The sequence below is a fragment of the Schistocerca gregaria genome, chromosome X (assembly GCF_023897955.1).
Source record: "Schistocerca gregaria isolate iqSchGreg1 chromosome X, iqSchGreg1.2, whole genome shotgun sequence".
Lineage (NCBI taxonomy): Eukaryota > Metazoa > Arthropoda > Insecta > Orthoptera > Acrididae > Schistocerca > Schistocerca gregaria.
The window spans coordinates 496826059-496853861 of NC_064931.1; positions in this window are offsets into that span (position 1 = coordinate 496826059).

The following is a 27803-nucleotide window of genomic DNA, read 5'->3' on the forward strand; positions in this document are numbered from 1 at the left end:
GGTTCTGGCGCTATGTGCTGATTTCCCGGTGGGCTGGCACGGTCTCGCGGATCAGTTGATCGACAGCCAGCGGCTTTTATCTCCGCATTTCTGTGTACCCATGGCTTCACCGGCGACGCTCAGGGCGGCTTAACCCACGCTCTGTTCACTGCTTCCTCCTTAGTCACTCTCCAGATAAAAACGCCTCTCAGCAGCCAGCGCCACTCTATTGTCCCGCCGCAGAGGTCGTTCGCTGTCTCACGATGCTCGTGCAGCGTTTTTTGCCTGCAGTAATTAGACTGCAGAGGTGGTGGTGGTCAAGTTCAAGTTATATTTGGATGTGCACGCCAGGTAGCACAAACATAGTCGAATGTTCTAGAAGCTGAATATTGAACTGAAAGGAAACCCGTATAAAGTAGAACGGAAACTAAGAGTACCACCCAATTACAATAGACATCTGGGTGAATCAGATTCGAAGTCTGAAAACCAAGTAGAAAACACAATGACATGCCCCCAGAACGCAGTCAGACAGACCTCCGGAATTAGAATGAGAACCTGTGTAGCAAACTTCCCAGAATCAGTCACAGACAAGACGATAACGGAAGGGAATGCAATGACTCTATGCGCAACAGAATGACCTCTGATTGGGAGTTTTGTTATCCTTCTCCCATTCTTGTCGGTCAGGACGCTGAATGTACCGTCGTATTGTCTTGAGATTGCTGCACTCGATGTGCAGTGCCTCACAGTGAACGATTGACACTGGATAACACAACTATGCCAGTGTTGGTTATACGACACCAGCCTTTCGATCTCACTTCGAAAAATCCTTGGATTTACCTCCACAGGTAGCCGGGCGAGCCGTCGTCGATGGCCGGCGCAGTGCAAGCAAACTCGGTAGCATTCCCACAGTACGCCGGATATTCTGGAGAAACGGCTGTGAACGCTCTCTGTTCTTTCTATTCGTGAGTCAGCAATAAGGCAGCAGCTTAACATCAGGCCATTTGTTTGTAATGGAAAAATCCTTTAGTCTCCCACACTCAAGTCTCTCATTTAATGAGGAACATTGCTGGTGTCCCTGAGCTGTCAGTCAGCCATCAAACGGGGCACCCCTTACAGAGTGAAAGAGTGAAACACAACGATCGTAAACACCCCCTGAAAATTTTCTGTTGCTCGGAAAAAGTTTCACAAGACTAGGAAAGGCTGAAATGGAACCGTTTCGTCCACAGTGTAGGGCTGTTAAGTATTACAAAAATTACCAAGGGGCTTCGATTTAAAAATTTATCCTTTTCATAGTAAAAGTGCCTAACCACAAAAGTGCTGTGGCAAACATCATTCGTGTATTACATCGAAAGTCATCTCATGATCTATGGTGGATTGCACGTTGTGCATCACTACAGTTTTCCCCTGTCCTATTTCATTTCGGAATGGTCCGCGAGAGGAACGACGGTTGATGAGACGCGTATCAGTTCTAATTTTGCTAACTTCACGGGTATAATCATTTTGCGATATAACGTAGTACATAATAATTTACATTACTGGCCATTGCAATTACTATACCAAGAAGAAATGCAGATGATAAACGGGTATTCATTAGACAAATATATTTTACTAGAACTGACATGTGATTACATTTTCACGCAGTTTGGGTGCATAGATCCTGAGAAATCAGTACCCAGAATAACCACCTCTGGGCGTAATAACGGTCTTGATACGCCTGGGCATTGAGTCAAACAGAGCTTGGATGGCGTGTACAGGTATAGCTGCCCATGCAACTTCAACACGATACCACAGTTCATCAAGAATAGTGACTGGCGTATTGTGACGAGCCAGTTGTTCGGCCACCATTGACCAGACGTTTTCTATTGGTGAGAGATCTCGAGAATGTGCTGGCCAGTGCAGCAGTCGAATATTTTCTGTGACCAGAAAGGCCCGTACAGGACCTGCAACATGAGGTCGTGCATTATCCTGCTGAAATGTAGGGTTTCGCAGGGATCGAATGAAGGGTAGAGCCACGGGTCGTAACACATCTGAAATGAAACGTCCACTGTTCAAAGTACCGTCAATACTAACAAGAGGTAACCGAGACGTGTAACCAATGGCAACCCCTACCATCACGTCGGGTTCAAAAATAGTTCAGATGGCTCTGAGCACTGTGGGACTTAACATCTATGGTCATCAGTCCCCTAAAACTTAGAACTACTTACACCTAACTAACCTAAGGACAGCACACAGCCATCACGAGGCAGAGTAAATCCCTGACCCCGCCGGGAATCGAACCCGGGAACCCCGTCGTGGGAAGCGAGAGCGCTACCGCACGACCACGAGATGTGGGCATCACGTCGGGTGATACTCCAGTATGGCGATGACGAATACACGCTTTCAATGTGCGCTCACCGCGATGTCGCCATACACGGATGGGATCATCATGATGCTGTAAACACAACCTGGACTCATCCGAAAAAATGACGTTTTGCCATTCGTGCACTCACGTTCGTCGTTGAGTACAACATCGCAGGCGCTCCTGTCTGTGATGCAGCGTCAAGGATAACCGCAGCCATGGTCTCCGAGCTGATAGTCCATGCTGATGCAAACGTCGTCGAACTGTTCGTGCAGATAGTTGTTGTCTTGCAAACGTCCCCATCTGTTGACTCAGGGATCGATACATGGCTGCACGATCCGTTACAGCCATGCGGATAACATGCCTGTCATCTCGACTGCTAGTGAGACGAGGCCGTTGGGATCCAGCACGGCGTTCCGTATTACCATCCTGAACCCACCGATTCCATATTGTGCTAACAGTCATTAGATCTCGACCAACGCGAGCAGCAATGTCGCGATACGATAAACCGCAATCGCGATAGGCTACAATCAGACCTTTATCAAAGTCGGAAACGTGATGGTACGAATTTCTCCTCCTTACACGAGGTATCACGACAACGTTTCACCAGATAACGCCGGTCAACTGCTGGTTGTGTACGAGAAATCGCTTGGAAACGTTCGTCATGTGAGCACGTTGTACGTGTCGCCACCGGCGCCAACCTTGTGTGAATGCTCTGAAAAGCTAATCATTTGCATATCACAGCATCTTCTTCCTGTCGGTTAAATTTTGCGTCTATAGCACGTCATCTTCATGGTGGAGCAATTTTAATGGCCGGTACTGTATCACTTGGCTCGTCTTAGAACATACTGTCTTCGGAATTTTAACGGTTAACCAATCCGTCTTACGAAATGCCTCTCTTGTAGTGTTTGTCATTGAAGTATCTTCGCGACTTTTTCGTGCACTAAACAAAACCACTATTATAGTGCAATACTTTTATTTGATCTTCTCTAACTCTTCCTCAAATTCGTGCTATAAAGTAATGCCTCAGAATTTTTAAGTGAAAAGTCTTAAAAGATTTTTCAATAAAACGAACGTTACTAACATTCGACATCTTTATACTTCATGTCTACGTACTTGCGGCCCTCTGCCGCTAGAGGATTCCGATTGTAGCGTATAACTTGGCAGTGTGTAACGTAATTACGTCGGCGAGTGACAAACAGCGTGCTTTAATCGAGTTTCGATTTGGAAGAGTTCGCTCTCGTATGGTGCACCCTTTCCTCGCAGCATGGTAATGCGCACACACGAGTGCTGCGATATCTGCAACGAAGCGAGGCCCTGGGTTTACTGTCGTTAATCATCATTCTTCATACAGTCCCAACTTGGCCCCAATCGATTTTCATCTGTTTCCGAAACTTAAAGAACACCTTCGAGGACTTCACTTTGATAGTGATGAAGCGGTACACGCAAAGGTCATGTTGTGGCTCCGTCAACAGAATCAAACTCTTTTACAGTGACGGTATCAACAAACTGGTCTCTCGTTGGGAGAAAAGTTTCGTCGCCAATGTGACTATGTTTGCAAATAAATATGTAGACATGAAGACTAAAGATGTAGAATGTAACTAACTTTTGTATTACGTAAAAAGCCGCAAGACTTCCCACATAAAAAATTCGGACGCATTACTTTTCAGCCCGCCCTCGTATTAATCCTACGTAATACGGGTTCCAGATTTTGTAAGCCACCTCATTCGCAGATGAATCACATATCGTTAGAATTTATCCACCGCAGTTGTCTTTCTTACAAATAGCTCCATACGGTCGTTATGACGGAAACCATTCTTGACGCGTTTCAAGATTGTAACTGTTTCCATTGATTAACAACCAGTCGCGTAATCAAACTGTAGTGGGTCTTCCCGCCTATTGAAACACAATACGTTCCATTTGTTTGCGCTGAGGATCAACTGTTGGCACGTACACCAAGCGTCGATAACATGGAGGTCTTGGCGCATTTCGCTACAATTTTCGGACGCAACTTTCCTATGTACAGCAGTATAATCTTTGAACAGCCTCATAGACATTCTGACGTTACCCGTGTAAGCATTTGTATTGTGAACATTAACGACGCACCACGATCTGTCAGCACGGCGACCACTGTTGTGGCTTCTTTTGATGCGTCACCAGAGAGAGGTCCGTCAATGTCGGTGCATTCAGCAACAACAGGCACATACTGGCATCACGTTGTTCTTTTAGATGAGTGCCTACTCTTGGTACAGCGTCATGATCGATGTATTTTGAAGCACCGAAAAAAAAGGAACGTTTCCAGATCGCATTCGTCAAGGTCATGTAGGTCCAGGACCTGGCGTGATGAAGCGGGGAACCATTGGATCCACAACACGCTTATCTTGGTTCTCGTAGCCGGTAATTTGGACAGCAGGCGCTACATGTCTGACACGTTAACGTCAATAGTAGTGCTCTGTCGCTGAGGTATCGCTGACGTTAAGTTTCAATTAGATAACACAAGATCAAGTGCTTACCTATCTTGATACGGAGTGTGTTTGACTGCTGCTCTGGCCATCACGTTTTTCAGACCTCCCACGCACTGAAGACATCTATCTGGTCACTGACTGCCCTGAAACTGACACATTACCACTCGTCAGCCACAATGACTGATGTACTCTGGCCCAGAGCTGAAGCTGCATGGAATGACGCACCAATATTTGCCACCCCAGCTCAGTTCCACTCAATGCCCTCCTGGGTAAGAGTCACTGTGGCTACCGGAAGTGGGTGTTGTGTGCTATCCAAATATTTTGCCTGTGGTCTAGAGAAAACGAGTGTGACGGGAAACCCACTCGTTGTAGGATCAAATACCAGTCGGACTGCGGAAATTTTCAGTCTACTTTTACGCTAGATTGCACCTGTCAGTCATGTGAAGATATGCCAGGGACGACACATGGCCCGTGATTCTAAGTTAAACTCTAGTTCTCCCTTCCCCGGTAGGGTTCCTGGAGTAGCTTAAGAGTGCGCAAGTCGCCAAAGTGGTGTCCAATGGGTAGAACTTGGAAACAGATGGCTGGGCATCTCTCTTCGCGGCTTCCCAGCCAGTCACGCCGTACGAGTTTACTTTAGCTCCAGATATAATCACATACTCTTCCTGCTACACAGTATATGCACAACAACTAAAATTTTGATATGACTTTTTCCTCGTGTAGCAGTTTAATGGCCAGCAGTTTAAACAGGACGAACAAAAACTCCACTTACAAAATTTCGGAATTTTTCAGGAATACTTTTTTAATATTTTCGTGAAAGTGTTCATTGGTCACAGATGGCTCGTTACCGAATATTTGCATTTACTTTAATTTATGTCTCACAAATATCATTCTACACAGTCACATCAATGTGTCACCTGTCAGAAGCCAAAATACCCACCTTATGCAGGGCAGACCACTGCGAGCTGTGCAAGAAGAGAGTCAGTGAGGTTCTGGAAGGTACTGACAGGGATTTGGAGCTATACCGACTCCAGTGCCGTGGTCATCTTTTCCATGTTTATCGTTTGAGGATCTAAGACAAGAACAGCCCCATCGATGTGATTCCATAGATTCTCGATTGAGTTTAAATCCGGTGAGTTTGGTGGCCATGGGAGTGCGTAAAACTCATCCTGGTGCTCTTCGAAGCACGCACGTACATCGCGAGCTGTGTGACACGTTGCATTGTCCCACTGGTAGATGGCGTTGTGCCGAGGAAAAAGAAACTGCATATTGGTTTGGGCATGGTCCCCAAGTATAGAGGCACACCTGAGTTGATCCGATGTGCCTTCCAAATTGCCGCGTTCACCCAGGGAGTTTATTATTATTTATTTTCTGAAATCTACGATGACATGCCACCTTGTTACTAATACCGGTCGGCCGGCCGCGGTGGCCGAGCGGTTTTAGGGGACTGATGACCTTAGAAGTTAAGTCCCATAGTGCTCAGAGCCATTTGAACCATTTGAACTAATACCGGTCGTACTTTCGCAATACGAAATTTTAAACGTACAGAATGTGTAACTTATTTGTTATATTTTACTTTTAAGAAGGAGTAACAGTATTGCAGCTTTAAATACTTATAGACTTAAAAGTAACTAAGAAAAGAAAATCTTAAAATTAAAGATTTGTGAACATACGATAGGATTTTAGGAAGAGAGAGAAGAGGTTATGGTATACTTTAACCTAAAGACATACGGCAAACTGAGAACAAATTTCTAAAATAAACAAGATTATTGCATTTAACAAGGAGAAATAAAAGATAATAAACATTTATGTAATTAACAAAATTTTGGAAAATCGAAATGTAAACTATACCCATATTTTTAACGTGATTCATCTGAAAACGCTAGCTGTCGCCCCTAAGTAGACGTCCACTTGCGGTTCTGGCGCGCAATTTCCAGCCTGCGTCGCCCGTGAACAGCCGTCAGCAATGGCTGCATGAACGAGGCACCTGCTGCAGCTGCCCACACGCACCAACGTACGCTGAACGGTCGTTGAGCAGACACTGTTGGTAGCTCCTTGGTTCGTCTGGGCGATCAGTTGCTCAAATATTGCACATCTATTCGTGAGTACACCTCTGCAAATCCGTCGTTCACCCCTTTCATCTATTGCCCGTGGTGCACCACATTTACCTCGGTGCCGGTTTTGGATCGCGCCATTTTACCATGCGGGTAAATTTTAACCCTGGCGGCACGCTAACAGTTTACAAACTTAGCTTTTTCGCAAAATGCTTCCACCCTTGGCCCGAAAGCTAATGATCATGCCCTTTTGGACGTCAAATAAACCTCTCCGATTTCGCATTGCGACAACGACTGCACTGTTTCCGGCGACCCCCGACACGTGTAATATGCCCTTCACTGTTGGTGCTGCCACTTACCTCGTATGAGTGGTTATTGCTCGTTGATGTCTAACATTGGCGGTGTTCATATTAATGTGAGTGCCGGCCGGGGTGGCCGTGCGGTTCTAGGCGCTACAGTCTGGAACCGCGTGACCACTACGGTCGCAGGTTCGAATCCTGCCTCGGGCATGGATGTGTGTGATGTCCTTAGGTTGGTTAGGTTTAAGTAGTTCTACGTCTAGGGGACTGATGACCTTAGAAGTTAAGTCCCATAGTGCTCAGAGCCATTTGAACCATTTAATGTGAGTGCACCGCATATATGTTTTACCTTGAAAACTTCTGCAAAACAATGCAAATGTCGAAAGTGTGCACTTTATTTTTTTTTATTTTTAACAAACTTGTTCCATTCATCACGGTATTGGCTGTTGACAGCAGTAATACTCACATTACTCTTCGACTTCAAGCTTGCATTCGGCATTGGTCGGTTCTATCTCGTGTTTGTTTTCTGGTACTGTTACCTGTATGTTATCAGTAATATTCAAATGTGAAAATGGTTCTAAGCACTAGGGGACTTAACATCTGAGGTCATCAGTCCCTTAAAACGTAGAACTACTTAAACCTAACTAACCTAAGGACATCACACAGATCCATGCCCGAGGCAGGATTCGAACCTACGACCGTAGCAGTCGCGCGGTTCCAGATTGAAGCACCTAGAATCGCTCGGCACCAGCGGCCGGTTATCAGTAATATGCACGATAGATGTAGTGTTGAACTAATGATCAATATGGCACCTATTCTTTGGGTTCGCTGAATGCCATGGAAGAGCGGCACAACGAAGTTGCTTTTCCCGCAGCCATGCGAACCACATGACAGCACTTTTGCGTGTGTGTAAGGGTTGTCGCAGTATTCTGTTTTTTAAATTGTACGCGTTTCCAATGCTATAAAAGTATGTACACAGAAATATGGGTAACTGGGTTAAAAAAGCGAATAAATAACAACTATATTATTACTCTATAGCGAGCCAGCGTAGAACACGGTTCCCTCATACCAAAATACTTAGAAAATTTCAATGAAAAACCTTCGAAATTTTCACGATGGAGTTCGGATGCAACCTGTCTACAAGCTGGAAGTGGACTCATTTTTTAATCAATGCTAACTGCGCTTAGCTTTGCGATAACGGGACTGTCCATGACTGACACATACGCATAGAAAACAAAATTGTATTAATATCACATTAAGGGTGGTCCTCGCTATTATACCTGGTGAACCAGGAACCACAAGGAACTATAGTGTTGCTGTTTCCACCACTACCCAAAGTCTGTTTTAGCAGAAGCGTCAACTGGGTTTTTTCATTTCTCATTGTTTTGGTCAAGGCTTTATACCACTTATGACTGCTATTTAAAGAAAGTTTCACCAGGTTGTAAAATAATGACTTGCTTGTTCAGACATCCCAATTGCTAACATTCACATTAAAATTCCCACGAGCTACAACTCCATATGCTTCGTATTAGCATACAGGGTTGCTACTGAAGTCCAAATGCTTCGAATGCAACCATGCGGAATATTACACGATGAAATGGAATTAATTCATATAGCGTTATGTCCACCTAACTCATAAAGTGATGATATCACTGTGAGCATAGTTATGTGTTGTTGTAACTATGTCTTGTACATTTGGTGCGCTGCAGCTTGTAGAAATTGTAAAATTTTCATATATACGAAAAAGTCTCACATTATTTTAAACGAACAGTCCGCTCTAGACAACAAAAACAAAAAATAATCGAAAATTTCAGTCGTATTCCTTAAAGACAACACATTTTTCGTTCTGCTAACAGAAGTAATACAAATTAGAAGTAGCATTATACAGAGTGTTGCTTTTAACTGAAGACATTGATATATCTGGACAACTACTCATCGGATTAAAAAAAGTTAAGAGTCCAATTCGTTTGTCTCGGATGGCGCCATCCAACGATAACACACTCGACGCGTTACCCCACCACGTGACTGGGTGGCGGGAGGCAATTTTGAAATCTTCAATGGCAAGCCCCATTTTGTATTGCAGATTACTATTCTACGGCAAAAAAATATACATTTTGTCTGAAGCATTTTCTTCGTTTCGCCGCAGATGGCGCTGTAGTCGGAGGAATAGAAATGGGTACACAATGGTAATTTACGACATGCTACTCAGTGGCCCCTGAATGTCCAATGGCACGTGGGATACCACCTCCATTCTGCGAGGGTAGGGAAGGCCAGTATTTCATAACTTCTACTTGGAAATCGCATTCGCAATGTTGGCTTGCTCCGACATATCTAACAGGTGACTGTCTGATGTACCAACGTGGCCGTGCAGCGAAATACGACGTATCATAACAGGCAGTACGCTGTGACCGGAGCTCACTTATCGTGCAGACTTAGAACAGATAGCCGCTCTAAACTTTGGAATACTTGCGCATTATTTATTGTCTGCACATCTATCTATCATTTCGAGAACAGACCTGCAAGCTGACGGTGAATATCGCAACCACAGAAGAAAAAAAATTTAAATGATCCTGATTTACGGAGAATGTAGGAGAAATGTTGAGGCTACTGTTGCCTTGTATGTCAAGCGTTTTCCAAAGAAAGCTCGCTCTCGTTCGTTCTTTTACAAGGTTGTGAACACTTTTATGTCTGATGGCAGCGTACAGGCCGTCAAAAGTAAACAAAGCAAACGTGTTACAGGAGAAGTTAATGAAACAGCTTGTATTAGCAGCAGTGCAACACAACCCACGTATAAAGGCCCGGCAGTTACACCGCGATACCAGTATGTCCGTAGGTATCATTGTCCCAATACTGCATCGTCAAACGTATCGTCCATACCACGTGTCACTGCATCAAGAACTTCATGACACCGATTTCTATAACCGGTTAGTGTCTTGTGAATGGGCACGTCAACAAATGCAAACGACCCCTCTGTTCTTTGCGGAGGTACTATTTTCCATTGAGTATACATTCTCAAACCATGGTAGTGTTGACCGGGATAACATGCATAATCACCATTAGCTACGGCACGCTAACCATCAACGTCCTTGGCCGGGTAGCGTATGGTGTGGCATCGTGGGGAACAAAGTCACTGGTCCGTATTTTATCGACGACACGTTGAATGGACTCAAATATCGAACGTTTATGGAACAGGAATTACCGGTACTACCGCAGCCTGTTGCGCTGGACGTTCGAAAACATGTGTGGTTTCAGCATGACGGTTTCCAACGCATTACGCAGTTTAAGTAGAGGAGGTATTAGACCGTGTTTACACTGGTCGGTGAATCGGCAGAGATGGCCCTAGTAATTGGATCGCTAGGTCGTCGGATTTCTTTCTGTGGGGGCACTTAAAAGATAAGGTGTCCAGCAAGTGCCAACAGGCCCTGAAGACATGGCCGACCGCATCAGAAACGCCTGTACTGACATGCTTCTGTCCTGTGTACTGTCATTTGAAAAGCGGAAAACTAAGTGCATTGACTATGGTGGTCCTACGTTTGAACACTTACTCGAATTGGAAAAGTAGAGTAGCGTTCGTCTCCAGCCAATGTCACAATGACGCGTCTAGTAGTCCACTGTTCGATATGTCGGGGGAATACATCATTGCGAATGGGGTTTCCAGTTATAAGTTATGACGTGTCGGTCTGTCCTACCCTCACAGCATGGAGGTGAGATCCCACACGCCATTGGGTATTCAAGGGCCACTGAGTAGCATGTAGCGAATTACAATTATGTACCCATTTTTATTTCTCCGATTAATGCGCCATCTGTGGCAACAGGAAGGAAATGCTACAGACCAAACGTATGTAGATTTTTCCGAAGATTCGTAACCCGCAATAAAAAATGAGTGTTCATTGAAGATCTCAAAGTTGTCCCCCGCCACCCAGGCACGTGGTGGGGTAGTGGGTCGAGTGTGGTATCATTGGGTGTCCGCCTCCGAGACAAAGAAGTTGGAATTATAACGTTTTTGATCGACATGTAGTTTTCGAGATATTTCAATGTCTTCAGTTAAAATGAACATCATTGGCGTACGCTAGACGACCTTGCATATAAAGCAAATCAGATTACATTGCAGATAACGCATTACAAGAAATTTTTGTGTTGTGTGTAATACAGATACGGATCTTGATGAGCAACGCCCGAAACTAGTTCGGTAAAATAAAATGATAGCAACAAGCAGCTTCTGTCGATCAATTAATTACTACTGTGACACATTTATTGCAACTATCTTAGTCACGCAGCTAGGACTAAGATTTCAGTGTAGACTTCTGACTTACTGTCTTGCAGTAAGTACCTTTGTCCTATTTCTGTTTCATTATGGAGAATTGTTTATACTGATGTTCTGTTCTAAAATCTTGCGTGAGGACTTCATTCGCTACTGGACTCACGATTAGAAGCCGCTTTTCGCTTGCTCACATGGCCTACTAAATATAAATCTTATTTTACATGTACTTTCCTATCTGTATAAGAGTCCAAAAGTGTATGCAAGATTTCAAAGTCTACATATGTTCGTACATTTTGAGATTACAAAGCAGGGTACGCTGCAACATCATTACGAAAGCTTTGTAATCAGTTCATGGAGGGACCGGGAAAACAATAAGGCTGCATATACATCTCCTTACTGTGACCGATGTTTGTGTAGGGGTAAGGGTATGTTCTGACAATTAGACTGAAGGCGGTCTGTCGGAGCATTAAGAGCAGTTTTTCACTTGAAGCACGACGCCTCCCATCCTCATTCATTGTGCGTCTGTGTGACACCCACGCATTCAGCGTCGCGGCCCACGCAGTTGCTCTTTAGTCCTCCTTAATGCTTTGGGTCACTCCCTTCTGGTAAGAACCCCACACACTCCTGCCACGCCCAAGCTACAGTCGGAGGAAAATTTTGTAACTAGCGTCGCTCATATGTCATACATACTACTGAAAAATCTAAACAGTGTGTCAGAGAGAACCATTTACTTTCCTCCTTGCCCCACGTGTTGGCTTTTAACTAAAATCTCGTTATACAAATATTACTACACGCACTGTCTAGAAAAAAAGAAGCAAACTAATCATTTGTGGAATATTACGTTTTATTCGGTATTAGGTATCCAGGAATCTGATTGACTGCTTGGTTAGCTATATACGGAACAAAATTTAAAACTCCACGAATGATCCATTCATTTCTCTTTTCCTAGACATCGCTTCTAGTAGTATCTGCATTAAGAGATATTATTTAAAATCAACATGTGGAGAAAGCAAGAAAGTGAAGAGTTCATTTTGACACGATGTTTCTGGCCAACAGAAGTCTACTAGTATCAGACATAGACCTTAGTTTGAGAAGAAATTTCTGAGAATCTGCGTTTGGAGAACAGCATTGAATGGTAGTGAAACATGGATTGTGGGGAAACCGAAACAGAAGAGAACCGAAGCGTTTGAGATGTGGTGTTACATAAGAATGTTGAAAATTACGTGAACTGATAGGGTAAGGTATAAGTAGGTTCTCAGTAGAGTCAGCTAGGCAAGGAATATATGGGACACACTGACGAGAAGAAGGGACAGGATGGTAGAACACCTGTTACGACATCAGGGGATAACTTCAATAGTACTATAGGAAGCCGTAGAGGGTAAAAGCTGAAGAGGAAGACAGAGATTTGAATACATCCAGAAAATAAGTGAGGACGTAATTGAGAAGTGTTACTGTGAGGTGAAAAATTTTACGTACGAGAGGAATTCGTAGCGGGGCGCTTCAAACCAGCCAGAAGACTGATGGCTCAAAAATAAGTAAATGAATACATAAATAAAAAAGCTAAGCCAGTGATTGAAATTTCAGAACAATGCATCAGTGTTACTGTCATAATAAATGTATTCTTCAAAAGCAGCGCGAGCCAGAGTACGACCTGTGTTACATCTTAACATCAAAAGGAAAAGGCACTTTAGGTGCTATGTCGCCAAGGATCTCTGAACATCTTGGTTTGTGGCTTAAAAAGTTTGGGGTTATCAAAAATAATTGCATTAACTTTTTAGGCAGGATACTTGAATCAAGCTCAAGGACAAATGCCAGACGAACTTAAGTCTTTATATGATTTGTTTTCTTTATCACTATCAAAAGCATGTTTAGTCCTAGTTTATCTATGAATTCATCTGGATTCCACTCCTTCACATTGTTTTGGATATTTATCCGTAAGGATAATCAGAAGAATTAGTTTGTGAAACTGATTTTTCCAAATATAGAGACGCTTCATTGATATGTCATGAAAGCCCACAATGCCATTGCTCATTGTTACTGGAGGGGAAGGAATGGTTAACGAGGCACCGGGCGAAGTGGTGCAATAATAAGACATGTTGTATATGAAATAGAGGGATGGGAAGAAAAGGGAAAGGTGGGTGAGAAACTTGTGCTTTCCAGCCGCACGGGACTTTGTAAAAATGCAGTAGCGGAAGCTGAAAATTTGTGTGGCCAGGCACTCGAATCCGGATTTGCCGCTTCCCATGAGCGGTTGCCTTAACTGCTTTTTTGTATATGTGTGTTTCTATTTATTTATTTATTTATTTTTAATAAGTTTATGTACCAGACTTCCAGAAGTCGCTAGCGCCTTCCGATTGGCGGAACATGCAAACGTGTCTTCTCGAAATTTCAATGGAGATTCCGTTTGTAGTGCGTTTAGAACATCATGTCAGCAAAAATGCATTAGCATGGCTTGGACGTTCCAACTGAAAGGCGGGTCATGAAAGGCACTCCATCGAAAATTGTATCTGGGGTTGCGAACAAGTGCATAGTGTTAAGGTAATCTAGTTCTGATTTCTCATCGGGGCCAAAAAGGTAGCGGACCGTATGACCGCGTATCCAATTCACAGCGTTAATTTTTGTTCCGGGGTAATGAACCACATCCGGGAATAAAAGCGTCAGAAAAGTGATCTGAGCAGGTGTCTGTCAGACAAGGATTGCCAAGATACGCTGCCCGAGCCTCCAGACGCCAGACGACGGACCACATCAGAATCGATGAGCGTCTGTGTCATCTACACCACAGTGAACACAGAGGGGTGTGTCAGCGAGGTAGATGCGGTGCAAACGAAACTGGTTGACGGTGATATACCAGGTGGGCTGGACGCTGGTATCCATATAACCGGCATGCACCGCTTTCTGCACACGACGCCGCATGATCTGGGGAAACTTGTGTTCGATTAGTTGGGGGTTCGACACATTTGTAATGTGTCGTGTACAGTCTTTGTCTGGAGTATACGTAGAAGGGGTAAGGAGTGGGAGGATGTAACTTACTTCAAGAAAGAAGTGCCGAAAGTGATAAAAGGGGGGGGGGGGATGTCTGATAACATGACTGGGGCTGACATGGAGACTGGCGCATATTCATGCAAAAGCAGTCCGGTTAGGCTCGTCGGGCAGAGACTCCAGACTTTCAGTTCGGAGCTAACAAAAAGTGCCGTAGCTTTGTCTGGCACATGGAATAAGCCCGCTCCACCATGCTCCAGTGGGAGGACAAAGGAGGAGTATTGAACCTTAAATAACATCCCGGTACAGACAAAGGATCCTATCCCCATCAACATACGACGTGCGAGGGTAATCGAAACCGGGAACACTTCTGTCTCATAGGGGATGCCTGAGGCGTGGTAAACATTCACGTATTGCACACGCTGTACAGTGTCAAGGGATCTAAGCCGGTGGTCCACAAGGCCAGCCCCGATAGTCTGGAGGAGACGTCTACCGTTTGTTGCCGCTGAACAACGGAGGTCATTCATAAAATCAATGCCCAAACAGCGGACGCTGGTGGCCACACTTAGAGGAGCGACACATCTCTCAAGTAGACCCTCACCAATGAGCAGAACCTTTGATTTGGAAATGTTAAGAGAACTGCCCAATGCCTCCCCATATTTTGCCACCCACGTCAGAGCCTCCCGAAAGTCGTCTTCACTGCAGAGATAGGGGACTAGATCGTCAGCATAGGCTGTACAACAGAAGCGGTGCCCATGCAATGTCAGGCTCACCAGGCGTTGGCGAAGCCCCTGAAGTAGGGGCTCTAATGCCAAAGCATACAGTATTGTGGAAAGTGGGTTCGTTGTTGGTTGGTTTTTGGGGGGAAGAGACCAAACTACGAAGTCATCGGTCTCATCGGATTAGGGAAGGACGGGGAAGGAATTCGGCCGTGCCCTTTCAAAGGAACCATCCCGGCATTTGCCTGTAGCGATTTAGGGAAATCACGGAAAACCTAAATCAGGATGGCCGGACGCGGGATTGAACCGTCGTCCTCCCGAATGCGAGTCCAGTGTGTGGAAAGTGGGAAACCCTGTCGAACAGAGAGCTCGATCACCAGAGACGCGGTGAGGCGATCATTACAGAGTATTCTTGAAGTCGCGCCGCTCAAGGGCCGCGTTACCACTGTTACTATACGAACCGGAAAACCCATGTGTTGGAGGACCGATTTCAGAAAGGTATGGTCGACACGGTCGAATGCCTGACTGAAGTCAAGCGATGCTAATGCGCGAAGTAAATGTTGCGTCCGCGCGTGCGCGATCATGTTCCTGTAACGGCAAAGGGCCGTATGGATGTTGTTGCCACCTCCCAGCGCAGTCTGATCAAGGGAGGTGACGCATCTTGCAGCCTTCTTGAGTCGTGAGGCCAACAAACGGATAAAAATTTTCATGTCACTGTTGAGTAGAGAGGTGGGCCGGTAATCACAGATCCGTGATCGCCCATGTGGCTTAGGGACTAGGATGATGACTCCATGAAGGAAGGTGGTGGGATCGTCGTTGTGGGTGACATCAGGTCACATCAGATGGACGTCCAAGTAGGTACCAAAAGATAGATAAAACACTTGTAAAATTCGAGGGGGAGGCCGTCAGGTCCAGGTGACTTGTTGGCAACTCCCGCCTTGATAGCATCTAGGACATCATGGGGGTCACTTTTTCCTGAAGTTCTTGAGCCACATCCTCTGGCACTGGTACTGACAGTCAGTGCTGCTACCTCCTCAATTAAGGTCGGGGGATGTGAGAAGGCAACGTGCAGCCGGCGGAAATGAGAATAGGAAGTGTGACCAATGGTGCGTTGCGTAGTGTATCGTCGCCCTTCCGCATCGGTGAGTTCGTGAATGAGAGCTCGACGACGTCGGCGTTCTTTGAGGAGGTGATACGTCGATGGCGTTTCGTGAGACATGTGGTCACGGGTGCAGGATCTGACAAAGGTCCCTTCCAAGCGTCGTTGCATGAGTGAAGTGATCTGCGCTTTAGCACGATGCACTTTCGTCTGACGGACAGGAAAGAATGAGATCGAAGAACAGTCACAAGGCACCGCATAATAATAGTCCATGGTGCTCGCTTGCCACGTCTTGAAGTCTTTGTCATATCCCATCAGTGCACTGCGTAGAGCTGGTTTCGCGCAGGATAGCCACGAGTATAAGGTGAAAGTGTATGTGAGGCGACGTCAGAGGGCCCACGCATTCTCAACGATACATAAGCAATCAGGGGCAGTGAGGTGGGAAACGTTTATTTTCCACAGGCCGCGACTGTGCCACACCTGTTGGCGGGCGAGGACGACATCGCACATGTAGGCGTCGTGGTCAGAGACAGCCAGAGGCCATACTTCGGCATGTCGAGTGTCGGCAGCAGGGGAACGTGTGAGGTATATACGGTCGAGGTGACTGGACGAATGCACCGCATAGTATGTGAAACCTGTGTGGATGCCTTGAACCTTTGCCCATATGTCAACAAGCTCAAGTCTGTCGAGGATGATGGAGAGGGACGCACACGGGGAATTACATGAAAGTTGGTCATCAGGCCCTTGTGTCGCGTTGAAATCTCCACCGAGGACCATTTCATCCAGGGGACCCTCAAAAAGCGGCGTTACCTCGTCAGGAAAGAAGGTGTGTCGGTAACGACGTCGACTGGAGCCGGACGGCGCATATATTTTGAGGATGCGGACGCCGAACAGCGTGACAGCCATACCTCTAGCATTAGGAAGATACACTACATCTTCAGCAGGGAGTCCAGAGCGGAGCAGGATGGCGACTCCACTAACATTGTCAGAAGCATGGGAGATGTGTGCCGTGTAGCCACTGAGGGCGTTGAAATCAGCGACGATTAATTCTTGGAGGAGGGCAATGTCATCACCAGCATAAAGGGTCTCTCGGAACATTGCTAGTTTGTGTGAAGCCCGAAGAGTGGCCAGATTCATCGTCACGATGCGGTAGCGTTGTGGTCGTGCTCACACCATTGGCACAGATTTTCCGGCTGAGATGTCCAGCTGGCGTGTAACATCCGGCGCAGTCACTGTAGCCGCAGTCACTGGGTGGAAGGTGGATCGCGCACCTCCAAGGGGCACTGCCTGACGGGAGAGCTGCCATCTCGATCTGCTCCATCGTCGAAATCATCAGCTCTGGAGACTGGAACAGGTGGTAAGCGACTGTCGCACTCATTGAGGACGAGGTGTGGTGACGCTGCTGTAGCGGGATCCAGGGAATCTTCCTCCATGGGATCCATCGTTGTCGGGTGGGATCATTCCTCAGATGGGACATCAGGAGTGGCCACTCATGTCGTCAGGTCGCTCGAGGGGAGATAACTGTCTTGTATCAGCTGCACTGCCTGTAATGCCACATGAAGATGTGTGTCGTCGGATGGCGTTTGACTTCTTCCGTTTTCGGGGCGACCGCTGTTTTCGGAGGCGCTGTTCTGTGTCAGAATGTGGACCTTCAGTGTCCGAGGTCGGGCTCATCTGAAGAAAAGCAGAGGTAGACACCCCACTCGCATCGATGTCCATCGCAGTTGGCGGGCTGGTCATCGAGCTCTAGAGAGTTGGTGGTCTCGTAGCCGTCGGAGGAGATGGTGCCGGTGAGGCCGCGACAGCACCGTCATTTCCAGTGCCGTGGGAGAACAGGCGCTTCCTGAAGTGACGCATCGGGTCTGCGTACGGCTGTGACGTAGCTGTCTGGTAAAGAAGAGACCGTCGTTTTGGGAGCTGAGTCACTGGTCGGGACCAGGAGAAAACGTCTACGGAGACAGTCCGACCGAACATGGCCCTCTTGTCCGCAACCGGAACGCGTACGCGGCTAGCCATCGTACATAACGATGGCTTGTATGCCACCTATCAGCAGAAAGGATGGTACATGTTTGGAGAGTTAGATCTTGATTTGGCGGACACCATTCAACACCTGGTACGTAGTGAACATCTGCCGTTTTTGCGCGATGTGGACCACAACATTGTCGTAGGGTCGGAAACCTTCGACGACCACGTCTTGTGGCATTTCGAAAGGGAAATTAAATACCCTAAATGTTCGAAGACGGAAACCACCGTGATCTACCATTGCGTCTCCAATATGCCCGTCAGAATGCTTAAACTGGAGTCCGTGTGCGTGTTTTCGAACTACCTCAGCACATGCTTCCTTCGTCGTCATTTTAATATAGACGATGCTGCCAGTGACAAAGGAGTGATTACCTATCACTTCCTGGGGGTCCAGGCGTAGCTCTTCGCGAATGAATTGTTCAGTTTTATAAGAGCGTGGTCGTTTATGTTCGACTTGGAATGTTACTTTAATGTCGCTCGGTGGTAACAGTGCACCATGAGGTGCAGTAGTAATGGACGCTACACAACACGAAATACCGCGACGCCGAAGTAATCAACTGCGGTGTGCTGTCCGGCACGCAGAGCTGGTCCGCACGCGACCACGGCCGAAAGCCGACTGCTTCGATCATCCGGACACGGTACCTGGCCAACCTAGATATCCAATTTATAGCAAGCTGCAATGCAGCGCCTTATTCCATTCACCCCATTCTCGTAGGGGTTCGGACGATATTAGTGTATCCGCACTGAGGCACACGTCATGGCGTCGTCACGCTCTCACAGAAATGTGTAATGTCTGTCTGGCAGAACTGACACCCTACCTTATCTTCTCCAGTCCGACCCTGTTCTCCATGTCTAATGACTTCGTCGTCGAAAGGTGGTTCAACCTTAATCTTCCTCCTTTCTTCTTTCAAAACGCGCATGGCCCGGTGATTAAATGCGCGTGTAGAAGAAAGTTGGGAATATTTTGTACAGTTTCTATGAGTTGATGACGTTGAGGAGAAATATTATGAGCTCAGTTGTAAAAATAGAATGTGCAATGTTCCTTCAATATTGACTCAAGAAGTAAATTATCTCGGGATTTATGTTTACATTATATTTTACCTTTGTTCTCATTATACATCCCGTGCAAGTGGAGCTTGTTTGTAATGGCCCACAAGTTCAGGCATCCTCTCTGGTAGATACCACAGCAGTTACATCTTCTCAAGTTCATTTTTAGTGATGTTATCAATGATTGGACACGTGAGGAAGGCACTAAGACTAACTATCGCTGATCAAAAGTGGTTCAAATGGCTCTGAGCACTATGGGACTTAACATCTGTGGTCATCAGTCCCCTAGAACTCAGAACTACTTAAACGTAACTAACGTAAGGACATCACACAACACCCAGCCATCACGAGGCAGAGAAAATTCCTGACCCCGCCAGGAATCGAACCCGGGAAACCGGGCGTGGGAAGCGAGAACGCTACCGCATGACCACTAGATGCGGGCGTGACTCAGACGTCAGGTTTCCTAGCCAACCACCGCAAAAGACTACTGTTGAAGTTACCGACAGATCTGTTGAGAGACAATAGGATTCTGTTTTCAAGGTTGTGCTGCTGCACGAAAGTCGCTGAACACAAGAACGACTGTGCGAAGGCGCTTGGGGTGGTCTGCAGAGTACTGGAAAAATGCGTTGTGGTGTGATGAGTGATGGTTCTATGAATTTAAAATGCTTAGGATTTAACGTCTCGTCGATGATGAGGTAATTGGTGACGGAGCACAATCTCGGATCATACAAGGACGAGTAAGAAAATTAGTCGCTTCTTATCCAAAGGAACCATCTCGTCATCCGCCTTAAGTAATGTTGAGAAAACAGGGGAAACCTGTATCATCATGGCTGCAAGGAGGCTTGAAATCCATTCATCTTGAATACTAGTCTAGCTAACCACTGCGACACCTCGTTTGGTCAGCAACGGTATGCACTGATCTGCCAGAACGTTATGAACACCTTACCTGTGTGTGTTGTTCTTAGCGCAAGTTCGTTTAAGTAGTGTGTAAGTCTAGGGACCGATGACCTCAGCTGTTTGGTCTCTTAGGAATGCACGCACATTTGAACACCTTACCTAATAGCCAGTGCGGCCATCTTTGGCACGCATCTTGGTATGGAAACAGTGTGCCCTTGGTATGTCGCTGGAGGGAGTTGGCTCCACATCTGCACAGCAAGTCACATAATTCCCGTAAATTCCGGGGAGGGAGGCGCTGAGCACAGACGCCACCTTCCATTACATCCCACATGTGTTAGATCGGGTTCAGATCTGATGAGTTGGGGGCCAGCACATCAATTGGAACTCGCCACTGTGTTCCTAGAACCACTCCATCACACTCCTGGCTTTGTTACGTGGCACATTATCTTGTTGAGAAATGCTACTGCCGTCGGGAAACATGATCGTCACGAAGGGGTGTACGTAGTCTGCAACCAGTGTACGATACTCCTTTGCCATCAGGATGCCTTGCACGAGCTCCACTGGACCCACGGATGCCAGCTTGAATGTTCCCCAGAGCATAATGGAGCAGCCGCCAGCTTGTCTCCGTCCCGCAGTACAGGTGTTAAGGAACTGTTCCACTCGAAGACGATGGATTTGCGCAGTGCCACCGGCGTGCTGAAGAAGGTACCGGCATTCATCATACCATGCAGTGCTCTGCCACTGCGCCAACGTCTATTGCTGGTGGTGACGTGCCCATTTCAGTTGTAGTTGTCGATGTCGTGGTGTTAACATTGGCACATGCCTGGGTCGTCGGCTGAGGAGGCCCACCGTTAGGAATGTTCGGTGCATTGTGCGTGTAGACACACTTGTACTCTGTCCAGTATCAAAGCCTGATGTTAGTTACGCCACAGTTCGACGCCTGTCCTGTTTTACCAGCCTGCTCAGCCTACGACGTCTGACATCTGTAATGATGGGTGACCGCCCAACCCTGCGACGTTTGGACGTGATTTCATCTTGGTTTCGCCACATGTTGGAGACACCACAGCACTCCTCGAACACCAGTTAAGTTGTGCAGTTTCCGAAATGCTCGTGCCGAGCCTCCGGGCCATCACAGACTGCCCTCGGGTCGGGCGTCTTCCCCATTCTATGCACGGACAGCACGCTCACTAATACTACATGCAGCGTGCCTGACTAGCAGTCATTCCTCGCCAGGCGACGCTGTTATCACCTCGATGGGTTTATATCGATAGTAGGTCGGTGGTAATAATGTTCTGGCTGATCAGTGTAAGATTTGGTACTCAGCAGCTTGCATGTGGAGGTGACGAATGTCCGGTGCACGGCGTTTGTATGTAAGTTATTTGTGTTAACAGAGGAATTGCGTAATGTGCTTTCCGGAAACACTTTCTCTGTTTTCCGTTCTGACCATTAAAATTTGTAGAATGGAAGTCAATAACAGGGTAAGTGCTAAAAATTTTGTTTTGAGTTCGAGCGGAAAAACCGAGCTGAGTGCCGTTGCCGACAACCTGGAAAATAGGCTAAGGGCTAAGATCATTTCTAGTTGTGCAAATGAGGTCCGAAAAGTAGCATGAACAGCATGTGCCGACCCACTGGCGAAGCTAAAGCGGTCTAAGTGATACAAAACTTTGTAACTGTTTGCAGCGTGTGTCAGAAACTTTGCGCAAATTGCAAAAAGTGAGAGGCCGGAAGAACGCAGTGTGTCAAGTACCTAAGGACGCAGTAAAACTTACGGACAATGTGGCACCTAAAAATTAATTTGTGATTGCTATGCTCCAGTCTGAAGATCTTTATATTTTAAAAAATCACCCGATATAGGTGAGTTAAATGAAAACCTTAAATATTTTTTTAAAATATTATTTATTGTGCAGAGGTGGCACAAAGCTGTATCACTTTTCAACATAATCTCCCCCACGCTCAATGCAAGTCCTCCAGCGCTTACAAAGTGCATAAATTCGTTTAGAAAAAAATTCTTTTGGTTGTCCGCGCAACCACTCATGCACCGCGTGGCGTATCTCTTCATCAGAACGGAACGTCTTTCCTCCCATTGCGTCTTTGAGTAGTTCAAACATATGGAATTCACTTGGGGCAAGGTCAAATCTGAGGGCTGAAAATTCAACTAAATACTTAGAGATTACAATTACAAATAACCTAAATTGGAACGATCACATAGATAATATTGTGGGTACGGAAAACTAAAGACTGAGATTCATTGGCAGAAGACTTAGAAGGTGCAACAAGTCTATCAAAGAGATTGTTTACACTACGCTTGTCCGCCCTGTTCTGGAGTACTGCTGTGCGGTGTGGGATCCGCATCAAGTGAGACTGAAGGATGACATCGAAAAAGTACAAAGAAGGGCAGCTCGTTTTGTATTATCGCGAAATAGGGGAGATAGTGTCACAGACATGATACGTGAATTGGAGTGGCAATCATTAAAGCAAAGGCGTTTTTCGTTGCGACAGGATCTTCCTATGAAATTTCAATCACCAGTTTTCTCCGTTAATTGCGAAAACATTCTGTTGGCACCCACCTACATAGGGAGAACTCAGGGCTCGCACGGGAAAATTTAAGTGCTCGTTTTTCTCGCGTGCCGTTCGAGAGTGAAACGGCAGAGAGACAGCATGAAGGTGGTTCATTGAACCATCTGCCAGGGACTTTATTGTTAACAGCAGAGTAATCAAGTAGATGTAGATGTAGATGTAGATGTGGATGAGGAAGACACTCAAAATGCAGGTGTGTGATTGTTGCAACTGTTGTAGTCATGTTGCAAAAGGATACCTGCTGACAGAATTCCACGTTGCTTTGATTTGATTGCAGGCCACAGATGATTTTTTAGGAGATCTGTGTATGATTCTCTGGGGACTGGTGACAGTGGTCCCTCTAGGGCGCTGGGCCTACATATTAACGCAACGAAAGTAAATATTTCAAATATAGTTGAATTCAAGTGAAAAAATTTGCATCTGGTGTAGTCAAGATGAGAACAATGTTTGACGAACTTGAACACTGGAGCACCTATAAGATTTTCAAGAAGGGGATTACCGTTGACATAACAAAGAACTTTGTTTTATCGTCACAGCAATGTAAAAACAATTTGTCAGCTGAACAGAGAAAGAATCTGCAACAGATACTGCCGTATTTGATAAGAAGCTACTAGAACATTTTTCTAACAGCCGCGCGGTCTAGGGCGCCTTGTCACGGTGCGTGCGGCTCCTCCCGTCGGAGGTTCGAGTCCTCCCTCGGGCACGGGTGTGTGTGTTGTCCATAGCCTAAGTTAGTTAGATTAAGTAGTGTGTAGGTTTAGGGAACGATGACCGCAGCAGCTTGGTCCATTAGACCCTACCACAACTAACTAAAAAATTTCTAACAGTTAATCAATTAAAATTACTTTGTGCTCTACAATTTAATAGAAGGACTAAAAATAATTTAATCACAGGATAATGTATCTGTAAAATGTTTATTATTAACAAAACTGATAAATGCTTGAGATTTCTCTCATTGGCACGTACCTCTTTTTTTGCCGATACCTGTATGTCATTTAGGACGTTCGGTGCTTTTCAGAATAAAATATTTATTTTCATTGAGAAAACGAAGGGGATGTAAAAATGGTTTGCAATAGTTATGTGGCTCTTTTTGTAGACAGTAAATAAAAATATTGTTAATGCTTTTTCACAAAAATATTTTTGTCAAAGCAAAAAAAGCAGTATTTTTGCACATATCCCGTTGTTGATTTCCACTCTGCAGTTGTGTATCGAGAAATAACTGCGGGAACTTATGAAAACATATTATATAGTAGTGTGGTTGTCGCAAATCAGACCTCCTGTGGAAGAAGCAAGGGTCATTGCATTGTGTTTGGAAGAATATCAGATGATTTTACCGAATTGGCCTGGTTGAATTCCCGGTCTGGAATCCACTGAATATTTTTGGGGTGAACTAGGATTCAACCCACGTGCCAAATCAATTAAACCAAAAGCTATTCACTAACATTCACGAAGAATGGAAAAAAACTCCACCTCAATATGCTAGAACTTACGGAAAGTCACACAGCCTATGTTAAACGCGAATTTTAATATTTTTGGTGTTGTCTGCTACAGTACACTGACAGGCCGTCAACAATTACGTAAGTCCTATAGAACTTTACTCAGCTATACGAATGGCAAAAGAACACGTATATGGCAAGAAGATGTATATATTGAGCTGCGAAGAAAGCTTAAAAATTCTGGACAAATGTTGGTGTCCTCGTTTCAAATATATTTGTTTGAAGAATAGACTGAAGAAAGCGCATTAAATTGCATCGTGACGATACCATTGGCTAATTCATACTGATTCGTTGAACGGGGACGAAAATGACATTCAAGAGCCACAAAAGGCGGAACAAAGACAGTGAAAATGATGCAAATGTGCTTGCATCATTACTCACAGAACGTTAATATAAGACATATATAACAACATCGTAACAATGTTAACACACAGGAAAGGGAACTAATTACTAAAGATAGGACATGCCAAATATCTTACTGTTACGTCCAGAAAAAGATATATTCTTTAAACAACACGCGTAGTCAGCAGGTATCAAAGATGTACCCAGCACGCTGGATCACTGGCAAGTTGTAAATGCGGCTATAGGCGGAAGTAATGAATGTAAGTTACCACTCTACTGAATTTATTCAGTTCTACACAGTTTTTTTTATTCTGCTTCAATAAAATTTAGATTGAATTGACCTGATAAACTAGAAATCCGTTCCACATGCAAAAATTTATTAAGCAACACCTGTAATACGAATAACGCTTTGTTTTGATTTTATCAAGTGATAGGATAACCAGGACCAAAGCAGGAGTCAGGCAAAAAAATATTATTTCGCCCAAGCTTTTCTCAGTTGCCTTGAATTATATTTTAAGAAAGTGAGATTAAGCATTCGATTCAGTGGATCCTATTTTAACTGCGCGGTCCATTTACATTAATGTGACCACCGCCTGTGTTCGACATCCATGTGTAATAACCACTGAGAGACGGCAGGAGGTAGCATTAGCAGTGAAGAGTACACAAAGCGTGTCGGGGTGACACGGAAGTAGTGTAGTAGTTGTCGTAACAAGGAAACGAAACGATTTATCTCATGCCCAAAAGGGCATAATCAGTGGCGTTTGGTACAAGAGTGGAAGCATTTACAAAATGGCTGAGTTTATAAACTCTTCGTGTGTCGCAGTAGTTAAAGTATAAAGTGTTTGGTAAAATGGCGCTATCCAAAACCGGCGCCGACGGAACTACGGTGAACCGCGAACCATGTATGACAGGGGTAAACGGCTGCGGAGATGGATTCGGGCGAACAGACGTGTAGCTGTTCAGTAACTGACGACCAAGATGTACAGAGAGGCTACCAACAGCGTCTCTTCAACGATCGTTCAGCTAAAGTTGCCGAGTATGGGCATCCACAGATGGGGCCTGGTTCATGCACCAATGCTGACTGCTCTTCATCTGCAACGAAGGCTGGAATTAGCTTGCCACAATCGCACCTGGACGCCCACTGAGTGGTGACAGGGGCCTGTTCAGATGAATCACGTATGTTCCATCTGACAGGAGCCCTTGGGTGTGTACGGTGTGAAACGTCTGAACGCAAACACCCTGCAAAAATCGTCGGAAGTGCCCAGACCGGAGGAGGGTGCATTATGGTCTGGGAAATGTTTTCATGGAATTCCTTGGGTGATATCGTCATTCTGGAAGGCACAGTGGATCAACACAGTATGCATCTACCCTTGGGGATCATGTCCACCCTTACATCTAGTTGATTTTTCCCAGAACGATGGCGTCTACCAACAGGACAATGCAACGAGACACACAGCTCTCAGTGTACGTGCGTGCTTCGGAGAGGAGCAGGATGAGTTTACCCTACTCCCCTGACCACCAAACTCACCCGATTGAAACTGTACGCGCCATGGATCCTCAACTGATAAACCTAGCGTAGCTGGTCACGGCACTTGGGTCGGCATGGTTCCACCTTCCAGTACATAACTGATACTCTTCCTGCACCTCTCGCAGCGAATCACGCTGCAAGAGATAGCTGTTCAGGATTTTGACGGATGGTCACATTAATGTGACTTGACAGTGTACGTTCGACTATCAAGTGTCGTCTTTTATGCGTCAACAGCATAGGAACTTTAACGCAGAATGGATCAACGTCTAACATCATACGTGATGGATGGATGTCCAATGACTTTTCTTCTTAGGTGCGCGTCAGTCGTCTACTTTCGAACCTTGATGAGGACTGCAGCTTGTGAATATTTGATAAGATGCAACTTTCTCAACAGCCAAGTCACCACAGTCCATCCTTTGTCATAATCATTAACTTTCTCAATTCCTTTCACTCAGTGAAATCACGTTGTTACTTTGTATCCATGACAGCTACTGTACGACTCCCGCGCTGTGTCACGTATCCTGGATGTAACGCCATCTGCAGTTAGCTGCTGAATCAGTAGCTGCAGGAGTCAGAACCCGCGAACCGCGCATATTGTTGGAAACCGCATGGAAGCATACAGCCCTGGAACAATCATCGCGTCCTTTTCCCGTATAAGCTTACCCCCCCCCCCCCCCCCCCATAAATTAGTCACCTTAGTGTTAAGTGCGTGTTTAATGTCCACAAGGCTTTAAATCATCTGCAAATTCGTGATTCCTGGATTCGAAAAGGTTCTGTATATAGGAAATATTACACATCACAACATTTTCTGGGACAACTCGAATAAGTCAGCCAAATTTCTTAAATGCCGTCCATGACGTTTGCTGTGTTGTTACTAGCCATCCTAGAGTTTACAGTGTGATAGAAACCGGGGACTGTGACGACCAGCCTCGAAGTGTAATTACCCTTTAATGTCTCTCATTCCGAGCAATCACAGAGTTAATCCGATGTCGCGAGAATTGTTGGCAGACCTGGTAAAGCTGCGGCATTCGTTAAGATGACCAGCAAACATCAAAGCGTGGTTGCCAACCAGCCCGATAAAGCCATTCTGATCGAAATTAACTGTCATCCCAACCACAAGACTTATTTTCAAACGATTAAAACGTCTCCAGAAAATCTCACAGGCTCCTCTAATTTGCATATCCATCATGCATTTCTCATGAATTGCTTTATGCCGTTTGCGACGAATTCACATAAGCAGGGATACGTTTCATCTTACCAGATGACAGCTTACCATCTCCCCATTGCTCCCTGTTGTCACGTAGTGCACTGTGACGTCACACTTCAAATACGAATTTAGGCATAGCCTCCGTGTGAAAATCTGATTCAAAATTCCATCTGGTGCTATTCTATACAGATTGTTAGTTTGGAAACTGAGCAGGAAATATCAGCAATGTCTTCCTGGAGCAATTGCTGCGTTTTTATCAAGCTATTTTCACCCACAAGCCGAGATATACGTCTGCGGGCACGAGCTGTCAAGATTATCACCCGGCCAGAGTTCACACGTGAGTCCTTTGACGCAACCCTGAGTGCCACTGCCTATAAACCCGTAGGGCAGAGAAGCCTGTGGTAATAGACACAAGTTAAATCCACCACTTCGATCACAAAAGTAGGTTCCCTACGCCCATTTCGCACTCGACGAACCAAACAGACCTGCCTGGC